Source organism: Gavia stellata, chromosome 5, assembly GCF_030936135.1.
Source record: "Gavia stellata isolate bGavSte3 chromosome 5, bGavSte3.hap2, whole genome shotgun sequence".
NCBI classification, from domain to species: domain Eukaryota; kingdom Metazoa; phylum Chordata; class Aves; order Gaviiformes; family Gaviidae; genus Gavia; species Gavia stellata.
Window position 1 is genome coordinate 44,519,284 of NC_082598.1, and position 21,350 is coordinate 44,540,633.

A 21,350-nucleotide genomic window follows, 5' to 3' on the forward strand; every position below is an offset into this window, starting at 1 on the left:
CCTTCAGATACATGCCGGGAGTATGTTGAGGGCTGAGGGTACTGATGTTGCCTGCAGCTTTTCTCCCTCTTTTTTCCCCAGACAGCATCATGACTCTGTTCACCCTTGTGCAGCTGGATGTAGTCACCTCATGTGACCCAAACATACGCATATTGAGCTCTGAGGCGAGGAGCAGTTGGCACAGGCAGGCACCTCTCCAGTTACGTGTGACCCATCAGTTCACAAGGAACATGTTTACCACAGTCTCAGGGAGATACAGCCTGCGTGACTGACCAACAAGCCACTACAATGGAAGAAGGCTCAGAGGAGATGAGCTCAGGGAAGAAGTGTAAGGAACAAGCAGCACCAAGTAGCATAAAGAAAGCCGAGCTCTCAACACAAGGGGGACTGGAGGATAATCTTTGTTTTAAATACATGGTGGTACCAGTGAGTCATCAGGTTGTGTAAACAGCCTTCTCTGAGATAATTAGTAGAGTGTAATGTCTTCCCCAGCTAGCCAGACCGGTGAGGGGAGAGGTGTACATGTGGCTCAGCCCAACACAAAGTATAAAAACTGGATGACCAACAGAAGGAACTCTGAAGAGACCAACACGCTTGAGCTGGGTTTATCCCACATAATCCTTCCCAGTGAACTGGGGATGCCCAACATCCTGAGACAGTGGGCATACAGAGACTGGTAATGGGAATCACTTTTGCATGGTGATCCAAATGGATATTGCAATTGCTGAATTTTGCTTGTGTTGTAATTTCAGTATATTGCTGTATCTCTCTGCTAAATCAAAACATAGCATACATGTAGCACCAAGTATCTTCAAGTAAGTAAATTTTATATCAAACATTAAACCCTCCTCGTGGACGATCTAGAAGCAGCTGGTCAGAGAAGCTGCCCTGGAGTGCCCCGCACCAGATAAGGGAGTTCATCCTACCTGAAGGCCGCTAGATGACTTAACAGGCATCCCTTCGCACTACATGCACTCCAACAAAGTTCAGTGCTACACTCCCCTTCACACAGCCCCTCGCTCCCACAAGCTGGTATCACTTTATGCAACACATAAGCTTTTACTATCTGTCCTGCTGGTTGAGAATGGAGGAACAAGTCCAGTAGAAGGGGCTACCGGGATGATCGGGGGGCTGGAGCGTATGATATTACAAGGAGAGGCTAAGAAAACTGAATTTGTTCAGCCGTAAAAGAGAAGACAAAGGGGAGATCTTATTGCCGTCCACAACTACCTAATGGGAGGGTAGAGAAGACTGAGCCAGACTGTTCCTGAAGATGCACAGCAGTGGGACAAAAGGCAAATGGGAACACAGGAAAATCTGATTGGAAAAAAAGGAGTTAAGTTCATTTTTTTTTGTTACTTTCTGTTGTGGTGTTTGGGTTTTTTTAAGCCATGAGGGTGGTTAAGCCCCGGAACAGGTCGCCCCAAGAAGCTGCAGAATCTCCACACATGGAGTTATTCAAAATTCAGTGGACAGGCCCCTCACCTGTTTTAACTAGACCTGCTTTTAAAAGTTCAATTCAAAGTAAAATTTAAATTGATTCAAGCTTTCTGCCTGCTGATTTAAATCAATTTGATTCAGTAATTTTATATCAATCCATGCTATCATCTTTGCAGTCCTCTTTCTACTGAAAGATTCTCCTAGCCAGAACATATTCTGCTACCTGCAGTGTGAAGATGCTTAAGGTAATATTTTCATCTCCACTATTCTTAAATTTCCTGGAATTTCTTTAAGATTTCTGTCACAAATTCTCACCCAAATTCAAATTGTTACCCATGAACAATGCATTAAGATCAGTATAATGCCAATATGAAAATAATGAAAGAACCTATTGCAGGTTTTGGGAACAAGCATAAACAAAACCAAAATTTCTCAGGACATTAAAGTACTTTGCAAGCAAATAAGCCAGTAAAAAAATCAAAGCAGCGTATGCCAAGAGAATTGAATAATGTGCTGTCTAAAATAGAAAAATTTCATTCTTTATCACATGGAGGGAAAAAAAAAATCAAATCTCTAACACTAGGAAAGAGACTAACCTAGGAAAGCAGATGTGTGAGAATCCAAACACAATACAATGCAACATAGAAGCACACAGGAGAGCAAGTTACAGCCTTGCTAATTGCAGATATTCCATATTTTCAGTTACGACATTAAAATTAAATAAATTTCAGAAAGCAGCAGTTATGTTAATACCTGTCATAAAAGAAATCTTGGGGAAATACAGTAAAGTTTAACTTAACCTCTATTTCTAAGGTTTAAATAATGATTTCAGCAAAATAAACTCCTTCACTTGCTGTTTATACTACTGTGGCATAAGGAAGAAGGAAATGAAAATAATGGTCAAAGATCATCCAAATTATCTTATTTTTTTATCCTCATCTACATGCATCTGTGCTGTAATTAAAACTGTGGTTTGTAACTGAAGTGTAGTCCAAGTTCTAGTGAAATAATTCAGCACTGCATCGAAATTATGCTATTTGGGAGTATGCATACAAAACCACTAAAATAGATACAAATATTTTAACACTTGCATTTGTGGAATAAAATGTAGAAGTTCCAATGCTGGAAAATTCAACCCTGCTAGCATTTCTATACAAACAACATGTGCAAGTCAAGTGCACTGTTCCAGTGTTAAAATACACACAAATAAGATGCTGCACTGGATTTAAAGATATGCACGAGCTCCAAGTTTAGAACATGATACCATGTATCTTATAAAATATGCCTTTTGGCTATCTTAACATCCTTGACTTTATAGGCTATGTGAAGACTTGGATGTATAAATTTATCCTTTAGCTTAATAAGCCCCATCCAATTAAAAGTTAAGTGTGGGTGGCAGTTTTATAGTATCAGAGGAAGGTATCAGACTGCTAATCAAGATACAGTCCTATTCCTTCACACTCCCTTAGTACCAGTCATAAATTGGTTGAGCACTGTGGCAGTTGAAAACAAACAAACCATCATGGTAGCATAACATTTTGAATGACTGACACAATCTACAAAATACTAAGCAGCTCCCAACTTGGCAAGCAGTGTCACAGATTAAAATGGAGAGTAAGGAAAAAGCAGGTATGTTCTACATACCTGCTTTTTAACCAGCATCATAATCTGTACTTAAAAGTCCAATTCAGTTACAGTGACATGCAACTTATAGAAAGCATCTGATTTGCTCAAAAAATGGCTTTAGCAGAGATACCACTTTAGAAGATTAATCTGAATGAACTACTGATTATTAGTTAAAACATTTTGGGTGGAGGTGGTTGTTTTGTTGTTTTCTTGGGGTTGTTTGTTTTTTTTTGAAGAGGGTGGATGTGGAAGTTTTGGAATGCGGTTAGGGGTTGCTGAAGTGCAGAACCAAGATGCACAAAGCAAACAAAGTAACAGAAGGGTCACGTTAATCAAGTAATACACTATAATTAATGGTATCTATCTGGTCTACAAGGGAGAACCATGCAGTCTTATTTCACTTGAGGGTTATCCTACATCTTCTCTACCAGAACAGTGCCCTAACCACCACGTAACAGCACATTTTGACTTAAGCCTCCACACAAGAGAGACAGATTGATTTTCTATTCTGACGGTTATTTTTGTTAACAGTCATGAGCTTAGCCTTTCATATCCTCTTCGTCTGTTAAAAGATACTGGAAATAGAACTGAAACATCGTCTCACTTGGAGTGAAACATTCTTGAACCTAAAATAATTTTAGTTAATTTTAGAATTTTCTTTCAGTGAAAAAAATCATAGAGTTTTTGATTTGAACTTTGGTCACTGAATTTAAATATATGTACAGTAAGTCATCTAAAAAGGAAGCTCAGAATCCTTCACCATACTGTAAATCAGCGCTTATAAGATTATACAGCTGCATAAAAATATCTCCATATTTTCTTAGGGAAAGATAATTTAAACAAGACTAACTAGAGTCTGAACAAAACCACTTGCTGCTGGTACTTCGTCATTCACAAACTGGACAATTTATTCTTTAACTATGGGAGCTGAAGTGCTAGCCAGTCAAATAATATAGAAAGTTCCCCTGCAGAAGGATTAAAAGCTGAAAAAATTAAGTAGGCAGGATAACATAACTCACACTATGTGGTCTTCAATCCTTCTGTAAAGGCTGACCCACATAAGGAATCACTGTATCAGCAGATGCTTTTAGCTAGTGTGCTTCAGTTCTAGGATTTACCCATAACATCTCACACCTTCAGCACCAGATCACCCTCAGCCTCAGACCCCACTGACAGATACAACTGAGTTTGGTTATACCAAACATTACTATGATAGAAATATTTTTAAAATATTCCCTAAAACTAAAGATGTAAAAGGCTGACAAAAGAGTCAAAGCGTTCATGTGCTATGTTTCCTGAAGTATGAAAGATGACTTTGGGGGGACTGAGGGGGAGCGCATTGAGGAAGGAATTGTTTGTTGGTTTTTTTTCTTACCTTACAAACTGACTAACTTGTAATAAATAAGGCTTGTTCTCCTAGTATAACTGCATATTTGCTGTCAATCTTAAAGAGAGGGATTGAAACACCATTTGCAAAACCCTAAAGCCTGTGACAGAAACAAATAGTAGCATAACTAGGATAGTAGATTGTGAACCTCTGCTTTCTCTGTTATCCCATTCTCTGGTACAGATGCATCCATACTACCGGGTTTTATATTAATACAAAACCAAGAACCAAGGACAACAGAAATAGCATGAAGTAGAAATGCTTTGTGTGCATGGTGCTTATCTTCAATATAAAAATTGTGTCAAGGTTAACATCTAATGTGCAATAAATGGCCCTTCAGTGGACTCAAAAGACATTTGATTACTCTGAGCTTTTAGCATTACTGTTACGTTTTTATATTTTATTGAGATAATATTTTACCTATTCTCAGTTTCCTACACCAGACTATATTTATATTCTCCTAGAAATGTCACAGGGGAATACCTCCTCAAAAAAAAAGCATTAGGCTTAGTGTCAAATTTCATAATCACTTCAATCTAGATGATGTGCTTATAAAATTCAAGTATGTATGGACAGAATTCCCAAAGCAAACGGCATCTCTAGCCTCCATTTGAAATTTTTTTCAGATGCAGGTTTAATGCATACGTTTCATGATTTAAAGCGTGACCAATATCCCGAAAACAGAAACATTTTCAAGAAAGCCTTTATTCAGCTTCCAGAATTTTCATCTTATGTGTAGCAACATACTGCTGAACCTACTTGCAAGTGAGGGATGTCAAACATGCAGTCTCTTCTTTAAGTGACTTAGATACTCATAATAAGCACCTTGAATTTTACAGGGAGGTAGACGGGCACACATGCTTTCATTTGCATAGAATGCTTTAAAAATGAGCAAATGACCCCTGCACTTTAAGCTGGGCAAGGGCTGTCTTTCAGGCTTTGCCACAGGTAGCTTTATGGTCATATACAGAAAAAAAAAAATACATGGATGTCTATGGTAAAGGTCATAGCTGAGACAAAAGTAGCTACTTTCATCCAGCTTGACAGAGAAGCGTCTCTAACACAGCCTAGCAGCATTATGATTTTGAAGATCACAGAATCAGAAAAGCTGCAAAAGCTGTTCAGTCTGAGAAGGCAGTTTACATACAAAAGTTCTTATTCATCAATGTCTAGTTAAAGGGCAACGACATCCTAGTGAGGCAGGATGAAGGCACCAGGTTTTTAGAATCAGAAAACTTGTGATCTCAGCCCTGATTACTTCTGACCTACTCATGGGTCATTGTTTCTCTGTTTGCCTTTTTTTTTTTTGTTAAATAGTCCATTCAAGTCTGTAAACTCTTTTGGGCCACACCATACTTACAGCTTATTGCTGTAATACCTCTCACAACAGAATCCCAATCCCATCTGGCCCATGAAACAAACAGTTAAAAATATTTTCCAGGCTAGCCTAGAACTTTACAGGTTTTTAGCTAAATATATGTTCAAATAATGGGTAAAATCCCTGTCTTCCAAAAAGAAAACGCAATGCATCCCTCTCTAGTCAACTGCATGAAAAAACCAATCTCCGAGTTTCCTTCTGCATGCTCTTCCATTTGCATGTTCTTCCCACCTTGCTTTTAGAAAGCCAACACCCTTCTGGTGTAGAAGCTGTAGATCAGTTCCGAGATCAACCTTAACTCATGTTAATAATGAAAATACAGGGATAACTATATATTAGACCAAAGCCACTATCAGAGAAAGGTGCATGAAACCTCATAATCTGGAGTAAATCAGCCACAACAGAGAACACTTCCTTGAAATGTAAGGAATAGGTTGCTCTTGAAGCACAGGGACACATCTTACCTTATATAACAGCATTTCTAGTTAGTTAAAACCAAACTTCACTTCAGAAACATTGGCAGTGTTCAGTGCTTCACAGGTAAATAAATGTAAGGGCTGCAATGGGACAGAAGCCTGGTCTTCCAGGTTTGAAAGGGGATAGTAAAAGATTGTGGTAGTGGCGGCTATAGTTCTGGTACATGGGTCAGGGATGTAGGCTTCTTTTAAGAGTAGGAGAGGGGTAGAAGATAAAGAGGAAGAAATGGCAAAAATTTTGCCCTTCTTAGAACTGTTTTTGTTTAGCTCTGCTGCAACCAGCCAGGGATCTCCACACTCTCAGTCACACTGGAAGCAAGTTTAGTGGCTGGCTCGAGACAGAATCTGTTACGTCCTCCTCCCTTCCCCAATATGTGCACTGCTCTGCTTCCATCAGCACCATCCCTTCCTCTGCCTTCCCCCCTTCTAAAGAAAAGGGGAAGAGGAAACCTAGAATGGAGGAAAATAGAACAGGTGAACCCAACCCAGACCTGGACTTCATATGCTGTCACCTAATTAGGGAGGTAAACCATACAGGCTGAAAATACCTGCTTTAAAACAGTCTATCTAATGGTAACCCAGGGTTCACAGGTAATCATTTCCAAAACAACCAGCGCAGCTAGAAAAGCACAGTGCTCACCTTCTGCATCCTAGGCAGCTCCTCTCATGCATTTTGCAGCAACAGGCTCTATTCATTAGGCACCCACTATTTAAGTGTAATAACAATAATACGTACACACATGTATGTTTTTGTGCAATCCTCTCTCTAGATATCCTAAAGAGAAGCTTATTATCTTTCAGCGTAAGTAAATAACTTGCTCTTTGACCCTTAAAAAGGATATATGGACTCTTTGAAACAAACAGATGTTGGAGGAAAAATAGAGTCCTTTTTTAGTCGTCTCACAGTCAACCTAAAAAAGGCCTGAATTCTCTCCCTCTCTTAAATGATAGCTCTTCCATGCCTTTAACAGCTTTAAGCCTTTCCTCAAAGCATGCTATTCCTGTCATATTTTAGACCATCCAGCAGAGTGTTACAGGTGAGAACACAGATTTATACAGTGATATACAGATGCTGCCGTGCCATTTTTACACTCCTTTTTAAAGCCACTATTTCACAATGAGCAGAAGTTTTTCTAAGGTGACTACAGTATGTTATTCTATTCTAGGAAAAGTTGTTAATGTAAAACATAGCAATACGTAGGAGCAATTCAATTTTTTCTTTTCATGCATTACTTTACACTTTCCAACACTAAATTTGGTCTGCAATCATGCTAGCCCGACATCTAGCTTAGCCAGAAAGCAGTGAAATTTTCTATTTTTGTCTGGTCTTGAAAAAAAAATCCTTAAACCAGTTTATCACCTACATCTTTTGCTACCTACTTTTCAAAACTAAAAGAAAATCCATCCTTCTTTGGAAGCTTGTGACATATTACAAACATTTTGACACAGTGAAAACCCATTATTTATTCCTATTTGTTCCTGTGCTTCTTAGGGATTTTTGATCTATTTATTGCTCATCATGTGACAATTTAGGAGTGACTATAACTAACTTGACTTTCAAAAGCCTTTGATATGGTTATTTCTGGACCACTCAAAGAATTACAGGAGGTTTTTAGGAGCTATGCACAACTCATCAGTAGAATTCTGATTTTGAAGTTTGAACTTCCCTCAGGTTACCTGACACTAACAAAAAAAAAAAATCCTTGATAGTCTCTCTAATGCTCAGTATCACTAGTGACATCGTACTGATTCACTAAAATGTGAGCTGAAACTGCAAGGAATAGCCAGCTGGAGAATATAGTATTTTTATACAGTCTCAGCCACCTCACTTTGAAAATTTCTTCTCTGTGGGTATGCAAGGATTATTTTTTACGTAGTATGTGTCTATAAAATCCTTTCTGCCCTAGTGATCTGATACTCATTTGCTTCAGTGCCTTATCTTCTGACCCTTTCTCTAATCCTGTCCTTGATGTGTAAGAGGATGCACCTTGCACAGTCCGTTGGCGTAACTGGGACTTTCTACCTTAATTAGTTTTTGGCACTTTGCTCATGCATGGCTCTGGCAGCCTACATGCGCTCCTAAATCACTCATTAAAGAAACAATATGCAGGAAATGAACAGCTGTTATATTTAGAGCTGCAGTGCTGAGTAAAAGTGTTTTATTCTTTTTATCATTAAAATTAAACACTCCTGTTTAAATCCCTCAGTGACTTCCCATTCACCTCCCACAGTAATCAGAATCACATGCTTCTGAAGTGCAGGATTACACATCAGTATCTCTTCTATAATGTATTCCTGCCTCAACCCCACTTCTGTCTCACCCCATCACCTCCTCCATGAGTTTCTGATTCATTCCTTGGCTCTTGCTGAGACCACGCTGACACAGTCAAGCTACAAGCCTCTTTGCTGCCTTTGCCCAGAAGTCTTGCTTCCAAATAAGCAGAAACAAGCATTTTTCACCACCCCTCAAAACATCTTCTGAAGGAACAAAGATTTTGAGATAGAGAAAATCTGTGATTCCGTTCATAAGCCCTCAATCTCTCTCCAGAAGTTGTTCAAGGCTCTCTCTGTCTCCCTCACACACTGGCATTGGATAGTCCAAGACAGTCTTTTACAGCCTCAGGACAATTTTAATTCATTTCTCGTACCTTTTGATCCAAATTTTAGATTCATCTTTTACCTCTTGTGCTCATTGTCAGTTCCGTTTCTCCCTTACATATTTCTCTTTAGTAACTACAAGCTGGTGTACAATAGCTCTAATTCCCATTCAGGTATCTTTTCATTCTTACCAGGCTCATAACCTTCTGCCTACCCAATTTTCTTTATGAACAAAGTTTTGGGATCTCCCATTCAGCAAGACCATAGCAAAAAAAAGATGTTATAAGAAGATTCATTGGCTGGAAAATGCCAGCAGAATGTGAGTAAAACATCACTTGGAGGACAGAGAGAAATAGCAGCAAGACATCTTCAGAAAAGAAAAGGCAGGAATGTAAAAATGTGAATACCTCAGGAAAGAGTAGTTGCCATATCTGTGCAACCCCTGCTTCTCCTCGTTCTGATGGTCCCACCACCATTTTTCTCTCTGCCTTAACCAAATCTATAGCTGTACAGAAACAGCAGTTAGTTGCCTTCTCTACAAACTCCTTTTGCTACCCACCTCCTGGAACTCCACCCTACCGTCTATAACCAAGATGAGAGAACAGTAAAGAATTTTATCCCTAACTGAAGCAGCATGAATTGTATTTATTCAGCTTGGCATAAAACATAACTTGGGAAGGTCTGCTCTAGGTCTAGCACCACAATAAAAAGAAGGTGTTGAACAGACTTGTCCAAGAGACTTTTTGGGAAAATAGCCCAACTCAAGACAGAATTGGGACAGCAGCTGAGTGTTTCTGTCTGCATTGATCTGTGTGGCTGGCCACGTGTATGTGTGCTGTATACATGTGATTGTGTATGTACCTACTGGAACTACATGCTCAGCCTCACTACCAGCTGGAGCCTGGGGACATGGAGTTGCAGCCACCTTGCCGTTATCAAGCTACCAGATTCAGCAACCCTTAACACTTTTCTCATGTTAAGCACACACAGTGTGATTTCTGTCTGTCACATATCACCAAGTAAGCTAAATCAGAAATGGAATCTTTTTAGTAGATTATCAAATGCCTAGCAGCCAGGTGCGAGGCTCTGGAATACACCTTCAATGAAAGAAAAAAAAAGTTTCTCAGTCTTAAGAAAAACAAACATAGAAAGGGGAGTGACAATATAGCAACCACATCTATTCTGCAGTGTACTTAATAATATTGTGCCCCAAAAAGCAGGCAGTTTCTACTTTACACATACATAATAGCTAAAGTCACAAAAGATACGCTATGGAAAAAAAGGTAAAGAAAAATACATACTACTCAATACACATTTGAAAACTGACAGAAAGCAAAATATTAAGTTACCCCACAAAGTTGTTTGCTTAGTATTTTGGTCAGCAGCTCTTTTATGCGAAGCTTACTCATTTAAAGCACAAATTAATGAAGCTTGCACTGGTAATTAAATATGCCTGTAGAAAGATCACACTCCTCCTTTCCCTTTCCTCCTACACTCACTCTCCTGACAGGCAGGCATGTATAAGCAAATGAAGAATGCATAGTAGGATTATTTCACTCGAAAAATTAGATCATTTACTGTTGCCTGACATGTCTTAAAATGCACAGAAATTCAAGAAGCGTGCCACTGTCTCTCCTTCAGCTAAGCCACGTACTAGTTGTGCCCTCACATTATTAAAATCCTCAAAGCTGTTGTCACAAATACAAAAAAATGGGTCAGAAGAGGAAACCAGATGGTTACTTGAGGCCTAATGTGTAAAATATGTACAATAGGAAAACACAGTGGTACTCCACTGGTACTCTTTCAGCGCACAATCAAACAGGATACTCTAAGGCTGTTTAGTCAACACTAAATTCTTGCCCAGTAAGACTTAATAATGTTTCCATGAATAGGGTTTGTAATGAAACTAATATCAGCTTGGATTTAAGTACCTCTCTGCAGTGTCAGCAAGCCCCTAATATTATATAATACATTATAATAATATGTTATAGTACAATATAATATATTATATTATACTATGTGTTATACATATTATATAATAATATATTGTATTTCTTATATATTATATTTCTTATAATAAAAGAATAAAAGTGAAAGTTTGGATTACCGTATAAAGAGTGGTTTCAACACACATCAGGATTAACTGGGGTTTTTTTTTAATTCTATTTTAATCATTAATTCATTAGGATGAGCTAGTTTTAGAAAACATTTTAACTTGAATGACTCTGGATACAACTTCAGAATTTGCAAGAGCTTCCAGAACTTAGTAGCTATGCCACTGCAGCCATGATGGAGATGAACAGAAAGACTAAAAGCTTGTTTATTTTTACAGCTCTAAAAGATGATCCAATAAAGAACTCCATCTCCTCCTAAACCTTTAATAATATCTGTGTCAGGGGAATAAGACCACCAAGGGCTGATAGCTTTTGACACTCAATAGCTCTATTACATAAACCACTTTTTGTAAAGAAAAGCACTTTTAAGAATTAGTGCAGTTGCCTGAAACCTATTAGCACAGAAAAAAAATGAGTTTATGGACAGAAGGTTCTAGGTCTCTGAGAAGGCAGAGTAAAAGTGATGGTAAGCTGAAATATGACAGTGGACAGCATAAGAGAGGTTTCTAGTTTTCAAGATAAAGCTAAGTCCAGCAAACACCCACTGGTAGAGGATATGGAAGATGAAGGAGCCTAAGATCATCGACAAATATTTTAATTCCTTCAGAACCAAGCAGGGTTGTAACCTGTCACCTCAGGGTTCAATAACTAGTCAACATGGATTCACCAAGGGGAAGCCATGTCTGACCAATCTGATAGCCTTCTACGATGGCATGACTGGATGGATAGATGAGGGGAGGGCAGTAGATGTTGTCTACCTTGACTTCAGCAAGGCTTTCAACACTAACCCCCACATCTTCCTCATAGGCAAGCTTAGGAAGTGTGGGTTAGATGAACGGACAGTGGGGTGGATTGAAAAGTGGCTGATAGATAGAGCTCAGAGGGTTGTGATTAGTGACACAGAGCCTAGCTGGAGGTCTGTAACAAGTGGCGTTCCCCAGGGGTCAGTACTGGGTCCAGTCCTGGGTCCAGTCCTGTTCAATGTATTCATCAATGACCTGGATGAAGGGATAGAGTGTGCCCTCAGCAAGTTTGCTGATGACACAAAACTGGAAAGCTTCTGGAGAGCAGCTCTGTGGAAAGGGACCTGGGAGTCCTGGTGGACAACAGGATGACCATGAGCCAGCAATGTGCCCTTGTGGCCAAGAAGGCCAATGGCATCCTGGGGTGCATCAAAGAGAGTGTGGCAAGCAGGTCAAGGGAGGTTATCCTCCCCCTCTACTCTGCCCTGGTGAGGCCACATCTGGAGTTCTGTGTCCAGTTCTGGGCTCCCCGCTTCAAGAAGGACAGGGAACTGCTGGGGAGGGTACAGCAAAGGGCTACAAAGATGCTTAGGGGACTGGAACATCTTTCTTATGAGGAAAGGATGAGGGACGTGCGTCTTTTTAGTCTGGAGAAGAGAAGACTGACGGGGGGGATCTTATGAGTGCTTATAAATCCTTAAGGGGTGGGTGCCAGGAGGATGGGGCCAGTCTTTTTTCAGTGGTGCCCAGTGACAGGACAAGAGGTAATGGGCACAGACTTGGTCATAGGAAGTTCCATCTAAACATGAGGAGGAACTTCTTTACTTGGAGGGTGGCAGAGCACTGGAACAAGCTGCCCAGAGAGGTTGTGGAGTCGTCTTCTCTGGAGATATTCAAAACTCGCCTGGACACATTCCTGTGCAATCTGCTCTAGGTGAACCTGCTCTGGCGGGGGGGATTTGGACTAGATGATCTCCAGAGGTCCCTTCCAATGTCTGTCATTCCATGATACTGTGATTAGCTCCTTACTCATCATATATTGAAAGGGGGGGCTGTCTGCAAGTATTTTGTAAGACTTATCATGTAAAAGATTGTTAAAGGAACATCAAAGCTGACACATTAGTTAGAAAGTTGAAAGCATCAGTTGAGATACCCTCTGTTCTTAAGACCTCTACATATACTGCTGTCTTTCAACCTTCCTCTTTTGTCTCTTCCCAAGATGTTCTCCCAAGGGCATAACCCATGAACCACAGTGAAGAGAACCACCAGTAAAGCTGCGTGTTTCTGCATGCTGGGGCACACCATGTAGTCTTCAAATGCCTCAATGCACTTAAAACAGAGGAGAAACATTTTGTATTGGCATTCCTGAATTTTGGCCCTGATTCTAAGTGCATGGTCCAATGCTTAAAGCAGTAGTTACAGACAACAGTGTTAATTACTCATTTTTGACAACAGTATTTCATCTAAAAATTAATGCAGCTGACAATTTAGTCTGTCAGTGCAAAACCTGCTTCTGCCTGATGAAAAATAATGTACCTGTAACTCATTTATAAAAGTCCTATCTTGACAAATTATCTTCTAGCTATGGAAACTCACAGAAGTAATAAAAGAGCCCAGGTATATGGTTTAACACTTAGCCCTTCAGCTGAAAAATTTTGAGACACATGTACTTGCTGCAGGGGCAGATATGACAAGGTGTTGTGGCATGCAAGATAATTATCAAGTCTTAACAGGCCAAAACATCAAAACAAGATTTCATTTGTGCCCACCTGAGGCACCAGAACAAAGTGCAAAGACCATTTTTGTTTGAATGGCGCTGAGAAATTATGCAGTATGACAATTTAACATCTCACATTATTTAACCTTGTATGGAGGGAAAACTCATCTTTGAGCAATATTTTTTGGTATCAATTATTAGTAACCAAATCTGTCCAAAATGTTAAGCTTACAGGATAAGTACCAGATTTCAATATCATCTCAGAAAAATAAAACTATATGAACAGCTTGAAAGATGTTTTAATGAACATTTGGCCTAACGGTCTAAAAAAATACGTGCTGCACCAGGATACTTCGCTGAGAGTTGCAAGTTAAATTTAAGTCACAGGAAATACAGATTCACAGATTTCAGCTCAAAAGATGCTGTCAATGCTATTTATAAACTTTAATGTAAAGTCAGAGATATTTTCATTAAAAAAAATCTGCTGCAGCTATTGACAGAGAAATCAGTGCAATATTGCTCCAATTTTTTAGGGACAATAAGAGAAACAACTTAAAACTCATTCACTCCAAAAAACTGTTCTCTAGAAGAAAAAAAGTATCACGTATATTCAATAGCATTGCTATTATCTGACCTAAATTCATTCTTTAGAAGCATGCAGTTTAGCAAGAAACCCTCTCAGAAGGATACTCACATGGCCCAATATTCTGTCTCCAGCACCAAACATGCAAGTGGCCATGTATTGCAGGAAAGACTTTGGAAGCTAAACCAAGATGAAAAAGTTGTAAGAAGTGGCTGTCCAGGTACTGTGGAGGTGCAAGAGGATAGCTGTACAAAGAACTGTGGGGCAAAAACCTCACTGGCTTAAAACATGCATCTAGGAACTCAAAATTGTGTTCAATTAATAAATAATATAGTAAAGACTTCAGTGGGAAATACAGGTAATCTCTGAAGAGTGATTTTAAAATGCTGTCACCAGGCAGTTGTGGTCAGTAAATAGAGGCAAATCAAAGTAAACAAAAGGCTTTTATCAACAACCAGCCTGAAAACTTGAAGGGTGCTGAATTTAACCTGTGGTACAGCAGTACTAGTTTTATTAAGTTACCTGCATCTGCTAGAAGATTGTGACAGCTTCTAGCCAGGAAAATGGCTGTCATTACCCATACTGTCATCACCAAACTGCACTATCTAGCTTATAATAGTCTATTTGAAAACCATTCAGCAACTGCTGTTAATTCAGGATAAACTCTTCTTAAGGACCCCTGCGTTCCATCAGAGTGCATGACTGGGGAGGTAGTGGATTAATTATCTGTTGGTCTCTTGGTGACATGCAAGGTGTTAATCATGACCAATAGGGCTGTAATTGCCTAGATCCAGCCTACGTAGCACTCCCTCTTTTCAAGGCATACTTTCATTTAAGCTGTTTCACTTTCCCTGATGATCAAAAAGTCCTTAAAAAAAGAGGTGGCTACAGAGGCACATCTGCAAATGCATCAAGATCAGACTTATTCCCTTCCTGTCCTTTTTAGGTTCCTAAATCAAGTGTAGCATTTTTTTCCAGGCATCTCTTTCATAGGCTCCCTGAAGGAGAACAGCCAAGTTCCCGTGGAAGCAATTTCAGTATTACTTTGTCTCAAAGCAGTTATATATATAAACTATATATATAATGTTATATTTAAAACAGAACCTACTGTATGATAAGATTCAGTGAAAGCTTCACAGCATTCAGTTCAGTTGAATAAATATTTCTTTTATCTCTCCCACCCACTTACACAGCAGCAGGCATACTTCCAGGACACAGAATGCACATCTCTGTTCAAGTACTGAAATTAACTCTCTCCTCTTACGATGCCCAATCACACATTTGTATAAGACAGCCAGCCTTTGGTTCTGAAAAGGAAAAGTCTACCCCATTTAAACCAGAAAATTTCCTATGTTCATAAAGGAAACTGAATATACCCCATCTTTTGATTCAATAAGGGAAGAGAGATGTTCTTTAGTGTTCAAAACTATAATTTATTGGTAGGCTTTAGAAACTCTTGAAAAACACTCCAAGTTAGGTATCTAAAATGAAACTAGTTTCAAAAAACATGCTTTATACTCTTTACACATCACAGTGTTGCTAACTCATGTAAAGTCTGTTAGATTAGTCACTAGTTTGTATACACAAAATAATTCTTTTGAGGATAAAGCTTGACAAGCATCAAAATATTCCTAGGAGTATTTAGACTGTCAGCTCAGATACAAAAACAGTATGGCTCTGACGATCACTAGAATTTAAGCTATAGTAATTTGATTATGTAAGTGCTCAAAGACTGTAGCAAATATTAAGTAAAGCAATGAGTCTTACAAACTGGCTTATAGTAAGTTGTTTTATATTTTCTTCACACTAAAAGCACACACAAACACCTGCTGTTGTTCAGCTGATGTGCAGTAGTAAGTTGCTAAACTGGTAATTCCATCATATTCCTGAACCCCCTTTTCAATTAAACTCCTGTAAACTCGTGTACCCATCCCTTAGTGGGATGGGTACTGAAGGAGGCAATCTGAAACCATCATGAGATACAGGCATGAGAAAAACAACTTTGGTACCAAATCAGATATTCTGATAATACAAGTTTCAGAAGAAACTGGTAGCCCCTAAACAGAGGTCATTTCACATGTCCCACACACATAAAACTGCACTTCTAAATATAATACAACAACTTATTCTGAATATTTTGATCTGAGCTTACCCTAGTGCTCAGCGGAAGAACAAATAAGGAATGTTACATGCTGTATGGATTTTATTTTTCCCTTTAAATTAGTATCCAGTAAAGATTAGGCATGGTAAACATAGACCCTGTGTTTACATGGACTTCATATTCCTGATGGCCCATACTTTTACTACATTTTATTGGAACTAATATCTACTTCTTGGTGGTTTGTTGGTGTTTTTTTGTCCTCCTCAACAGAAACAACTCTGGATTATTAATTCTTCTGCATTCTATTCTGTGTAATTGTCTCTTCAAAAGATATTCTACTTAATTCTTTCAAACATTTTTAAAATTACTTGTACACAACTTTCTTCTCCTCCCCTGCCCTCCCACCCCCAAATCAAACGTAAGTTTACAACATTTTCAGTAGGCCGTTCTCTTCTGTTCTTGCTGAGTTTGAAAAGATAATTGAACATTTCTCCAAAAAGAAAACAACTAATTTCTTTACATTTATGACTGAAACCAGTTTTAACATGTGGCTGTACTCTGCAAACAGACTTGCAAATTGGCACCTCTTCATAACAGATAGTTCCCAGTGTGAAACTGATGTCTGCCCCACTACACTTATTGAAAGACACTCTACTACTATAAGTCAGATGACGACTTCTAATAAACTAAAAACAGAACCAGCAGAAGCATTACGCTAATAAGCATAAATACTTACAACAACAAATCACTCAAACTGGCATTTATCAAAAGAGATAGCCACAAGTTCCTTCTCCCACTGCATGATGACCACTTTCATGTTCTCATTCTCTCTCTCTCTCCACTGGCATAAAGAGAAAGTGACTGCTAGAATCAATGTCATGTTACTGGAAAAGAGATCCCACACAATGACATAAAGAAATAGGCCCTGTATTTTACTCACAGGGTAATAATTTCACTCTAGTCTGCATTAACAAGGCCTCAGTGGACTACTGGGTCTGATTTCGGCCATCACATGTTAAAAATTTAGATACAGATGAAATGGACAGAGTCTAGGAGAGCAAGAAGAATAGTAGAAGATTTAGGAAGCATTGCCTTCAAAGAAATGTCTATGATGAACAGTCTTTCAATACTTAAGACTGTTACAGCAAAACTAGCAACAAGTTGCTTTACAAGACAGCAGAAGGAAGTACCAGAAATTGGTCTAGTACAGACCAAAGACCATTTCAGTCAGATACTATCTTTTTAACTAGAAAAGCTATTAAATTAACTGCAACAAACTACATAAGGGTTGTTATGAAGTTTCCACTGTTAGATTAAATATGCTCTTCCAAGACTAGATACATTTAGTCACTGTTTCACTTTACAGGGTTCAACAGCAATTATCTTTTATGGTAGTCCCTGTAACCTCCCATTCCTTCTTCCTTTGTGATCCTTTAACATACACTCAGTCCTGCCTATCCAACTGTCTGTGGGTCATGCCACAAACAAAATTCAGAAGCTGATCATCTTGAAAAGCACATCTGTTTTCATAAGCTGTGGGACTTGTCTGGGTTTTGGTGTGGGGTATCTGTTAATTTTCAAGCCAGAGGACTTTTCAGGATTCAACAACCCTGCGAAGTTATTCAACCAGTAGACCCTACAAGTGATGAGGTACAGCACGAATAGTCAAAGCCCATGTTGCCAAATATTGTACTGTAGAATGACTGCCTTAGTAAAAAGTTTGGACAACACGAGGATGTTCTTTTTTGAGGATTTGTTAGGGAAATCAGCTGTTTTTTCAGACCTTATTTTGACAGCACCCCAAATCAAATGTACTGTCAACTCTTATGCCCATGCCCCATAGCATCGTACAAATAGAAATGTGTCTGTTATACTTTAGATGGCAATGTGTGTGAACAGTAAGAGTTACAAAAGACAGATGCATACATATTGTGTGTTCATGTGTTTATAATATGTATGTTACTATGCAACATAATTCTTGAATAATTTCAGAAAATGAACACAAAAATGATACATATTAAAAAGGATCCTGTTCAGGATTTTGAACTTTGTGTTGGTTGTACCTAACAAAATTCTTTAAAGGGAAAAATATGCCAGGATAGAGCTTTGTAAAAATACTGTTATTTGTGATTTTCTCTTTTGCTATCTCTCTGGAAACACTTCTTGTTTAAAAGCAAGATAGCATTTCTTTCAGTAGGTCCAAAGTAAAGCTACCCCGGGCAGCAGGAAAACATCCACTCCCAACATAGGTGTATGTTCCCAGACTTCAATACACTAACTCACAATATTGTGTGAACACAACAGCTGGCAGGGCCATGTTATAAACCAGATCCTTGAAGTGATCCAAGTTAAGAATAACTCCAAAAAAAAATGCCGGGGGGAAGAAGAAGGGGAGGCAGGGTAATAGGAGTGTTTTGTTGTTGGGTTTTTTTATATAAGTTTAGTGATCTGGTTTATAATGCAGTCCAGTGAACAGTTGTATCAGCATAACTACAGGAACAGAGAATTGTAGCACGGAATCAGAAAGTAACACAACCAACTTTATCCCATGTTTACCCCAATCACATCCCACTCACCCTGTATCAGGCTGACCTCTAAAGCCCATAACAAATCCACAGCCCGCAAATAACTGCCGGAGTTTCTTCTCTGATATATTTGTGCTCAGTGGAGGCCCTAGGTATAACGCTGACTAAATACATGCTGAAATGCATAGGCACAGTGTGGGAGAGTTCCTCATGCATGAGCTTCTTATAGTAACTAACGCTCCCACATTGTGCACTGTGTGTAGTTAATACCTATCTGGAAATTGAAAAAAATTGATATGCGAGAAACTTGATTTGCCTTCTGAAAACATTAACTTTGATGTACCCTTCTTAAAACATGAAAAATGTGATATTGCATTAAGTCTGACATTTAATTTCATTTCTGAAAAAAAAAGTAAAAAAGAAATGAAGAGCAGAGAGTTGAGAACATAGGAAAATACGACATAAAATGCAAATATTACAGAAACACTGGTACAGCATTACGCGAAAGTGAGTGCCATTAGAGACGAATGATAAAGTAACACCTTCTAAATGAAGGACAAATACTAGAAGAAAATCAAGAATGTACATTCATCATGTTCATATACCAGCTGTCTTACTGTTGGGGGCTGGGGGGAACCTATTGAACCAAGAAATGAAGAAAAAAAACAAGTGTTCTTTTGTATTTAACTAATGTAGTGATAACAACCAGTGCTGAGGGCCTCCTGTGTTGAGGAATGTGTTTTTCTCCTCAATCATTGATTACACCTGACTTTTCTACACCTCCCCCCTCCTTGCCCAAAAACATGCAAGTGAGAACACAACAGTGGGGAGCAGAAATGAACAGCTCTTACTCAGAAGTTGCGAAGGCACGGTAAGGAAGCAATCTCCTGTCCACACCTAGATCAAGTAAGATACTAATGAAAAAAGCTCATAGTTACCTGCCTCTTGAGATAGACCAGCGAGCTTGGCTATACCATTAAGTATTCATTCACAATTAGTTTTCTTAAATATACAGTGTAGCTACGTTAATACCAAAGAGTACTTAGCAATTCTGCATTACTTAAACATGAAGTGCACACGCCCTTTTCAAACCAATATTGGATCACGTATTAGAAATTAATTCAACAGCAATCCTCACTATGTATAACCTGAAGAGACAGAGTAACACACTTGAAATCCCATGAAGGGTATCAGAATAAGAATCATAACCAGCTACCTACAAGCTGAAGCTCCAGTTCAGCACATTAGCCCAAACATAAAAAAGTTAGAGTATTACATGGCATCTTAGGTTTTCATGATTCTGTATTCCTACAAGATAAGTCCTTAACTTTTACCGAAATTTCACAATACCATCTAGCAATACTTATTCCTGTTATAGAGACAAGAAGTTGAGAGCTAGAATTAACCTTAAGATCATGCAACACATTTATAGAGAGAATACAGTTTTAATTAAGGCCTGACAGTCTGCACCTAGGTTTCTAGAAATTCACAGTAACAATTTTCCCACCTTGGCTTTCAAACTTAAGGAAAAGGACTTGCATCAGCATATCCATTTTTATCCATAGTGTTTGGTTCTGCCATAATGCCAATAAACAGTACATATCTAGTACTAATAATGCAAAAAGGATGAAAGTGACAAAGTAAAAATAGCTTTACATTCATTACCAGTCATATTACAAGTATATTCAGTATCAACATTAAAGTGCAACTGTATTGCAATAAATCCAAATCCACTTAAAAGCTTGACTATCTTCTCAGCACTCAGGTAACCACAAACTTGTAATATCACTCACCAGGCCACATTATTTATATTACCATCCCCAATATCATCAGATATATCTTCAGAGAGATAATCTGGAGCTGTGAAAATGAAAGCCCTGTCAGACTCAGGAGCTTTAAACCTGGAGATTTCTGGCCTTCAGTGAGTCCTGTATGAGGAAGAAACATAACACTGACTTTTCCTCCCCATGAACGCAGAAGAGTCAGTATTGCTAACGATGGGCTAAAATGCATCCTCCTAGGCAGCACCTACAGCCAAAACACAGTAGGCTACCTGTTAAGTCCAGTCTGGTATTACGCATCAAAAGTACAAGATTAAGGTCATTGAGGCGTGTCAGCAAGACAGAGTATTCTGCTTTAAGCCAACGTGATCAAGCAAGAAGAGGTCTATTAGGGAACCTCTGACACCTCTGGATTTTGCACAAGGTCTTCCACAATGATACAGAGATTTGTGCAACCACCAGCCTGGCAAGATACAACATAGTTTCAGACAGTTTTTTCACTATGTACACTTAGAAGTACAGATCAGAAGTAGACAATTCCTTAAGAAGCAGGTGATAAGAAATTAGTCTTACAGAATTAAAAGACTTATGGTATGACCTAAGATATGGAAGGTTTAGTAATAGGATATTTTGTTTCAAGTTGGTAATATTTCTCATTTCTAGGCCTTCAATCAAGCACAGCTAAAATTAGCAATAACCCTGTCGGATTCAACAGCCAATAAAAAGCCATTACTTTCAGCCTAATGCCCAAATAAAAGCAATTAATTTCAGAATACGCAACTGCAACAGAAGTTTTCAATGCCACATACAGCAACATGGTTTTGTCCCCTGTAAAAGCAACAAAATAACTGCCAGTAATCTGGCATTGGGCAAGAGCAGAA

The 21,350-nt window shown here is 38.7% G+C and overlaps 1 protein-coding gene across 1 annotated transcript in view; it reads right to left on the reverse strand.

The window, feature by feature from the left end:
* The window catches only part of KLHL2 (kelch like family member 2), a 58,436-nt gene that overhangs the window by 26,667 nt on the left and 10,419 nt on the right, over nt 1-21,350 (reverse strand). The gene's annotated exons all lie outside the window — the stretch shown is intronic.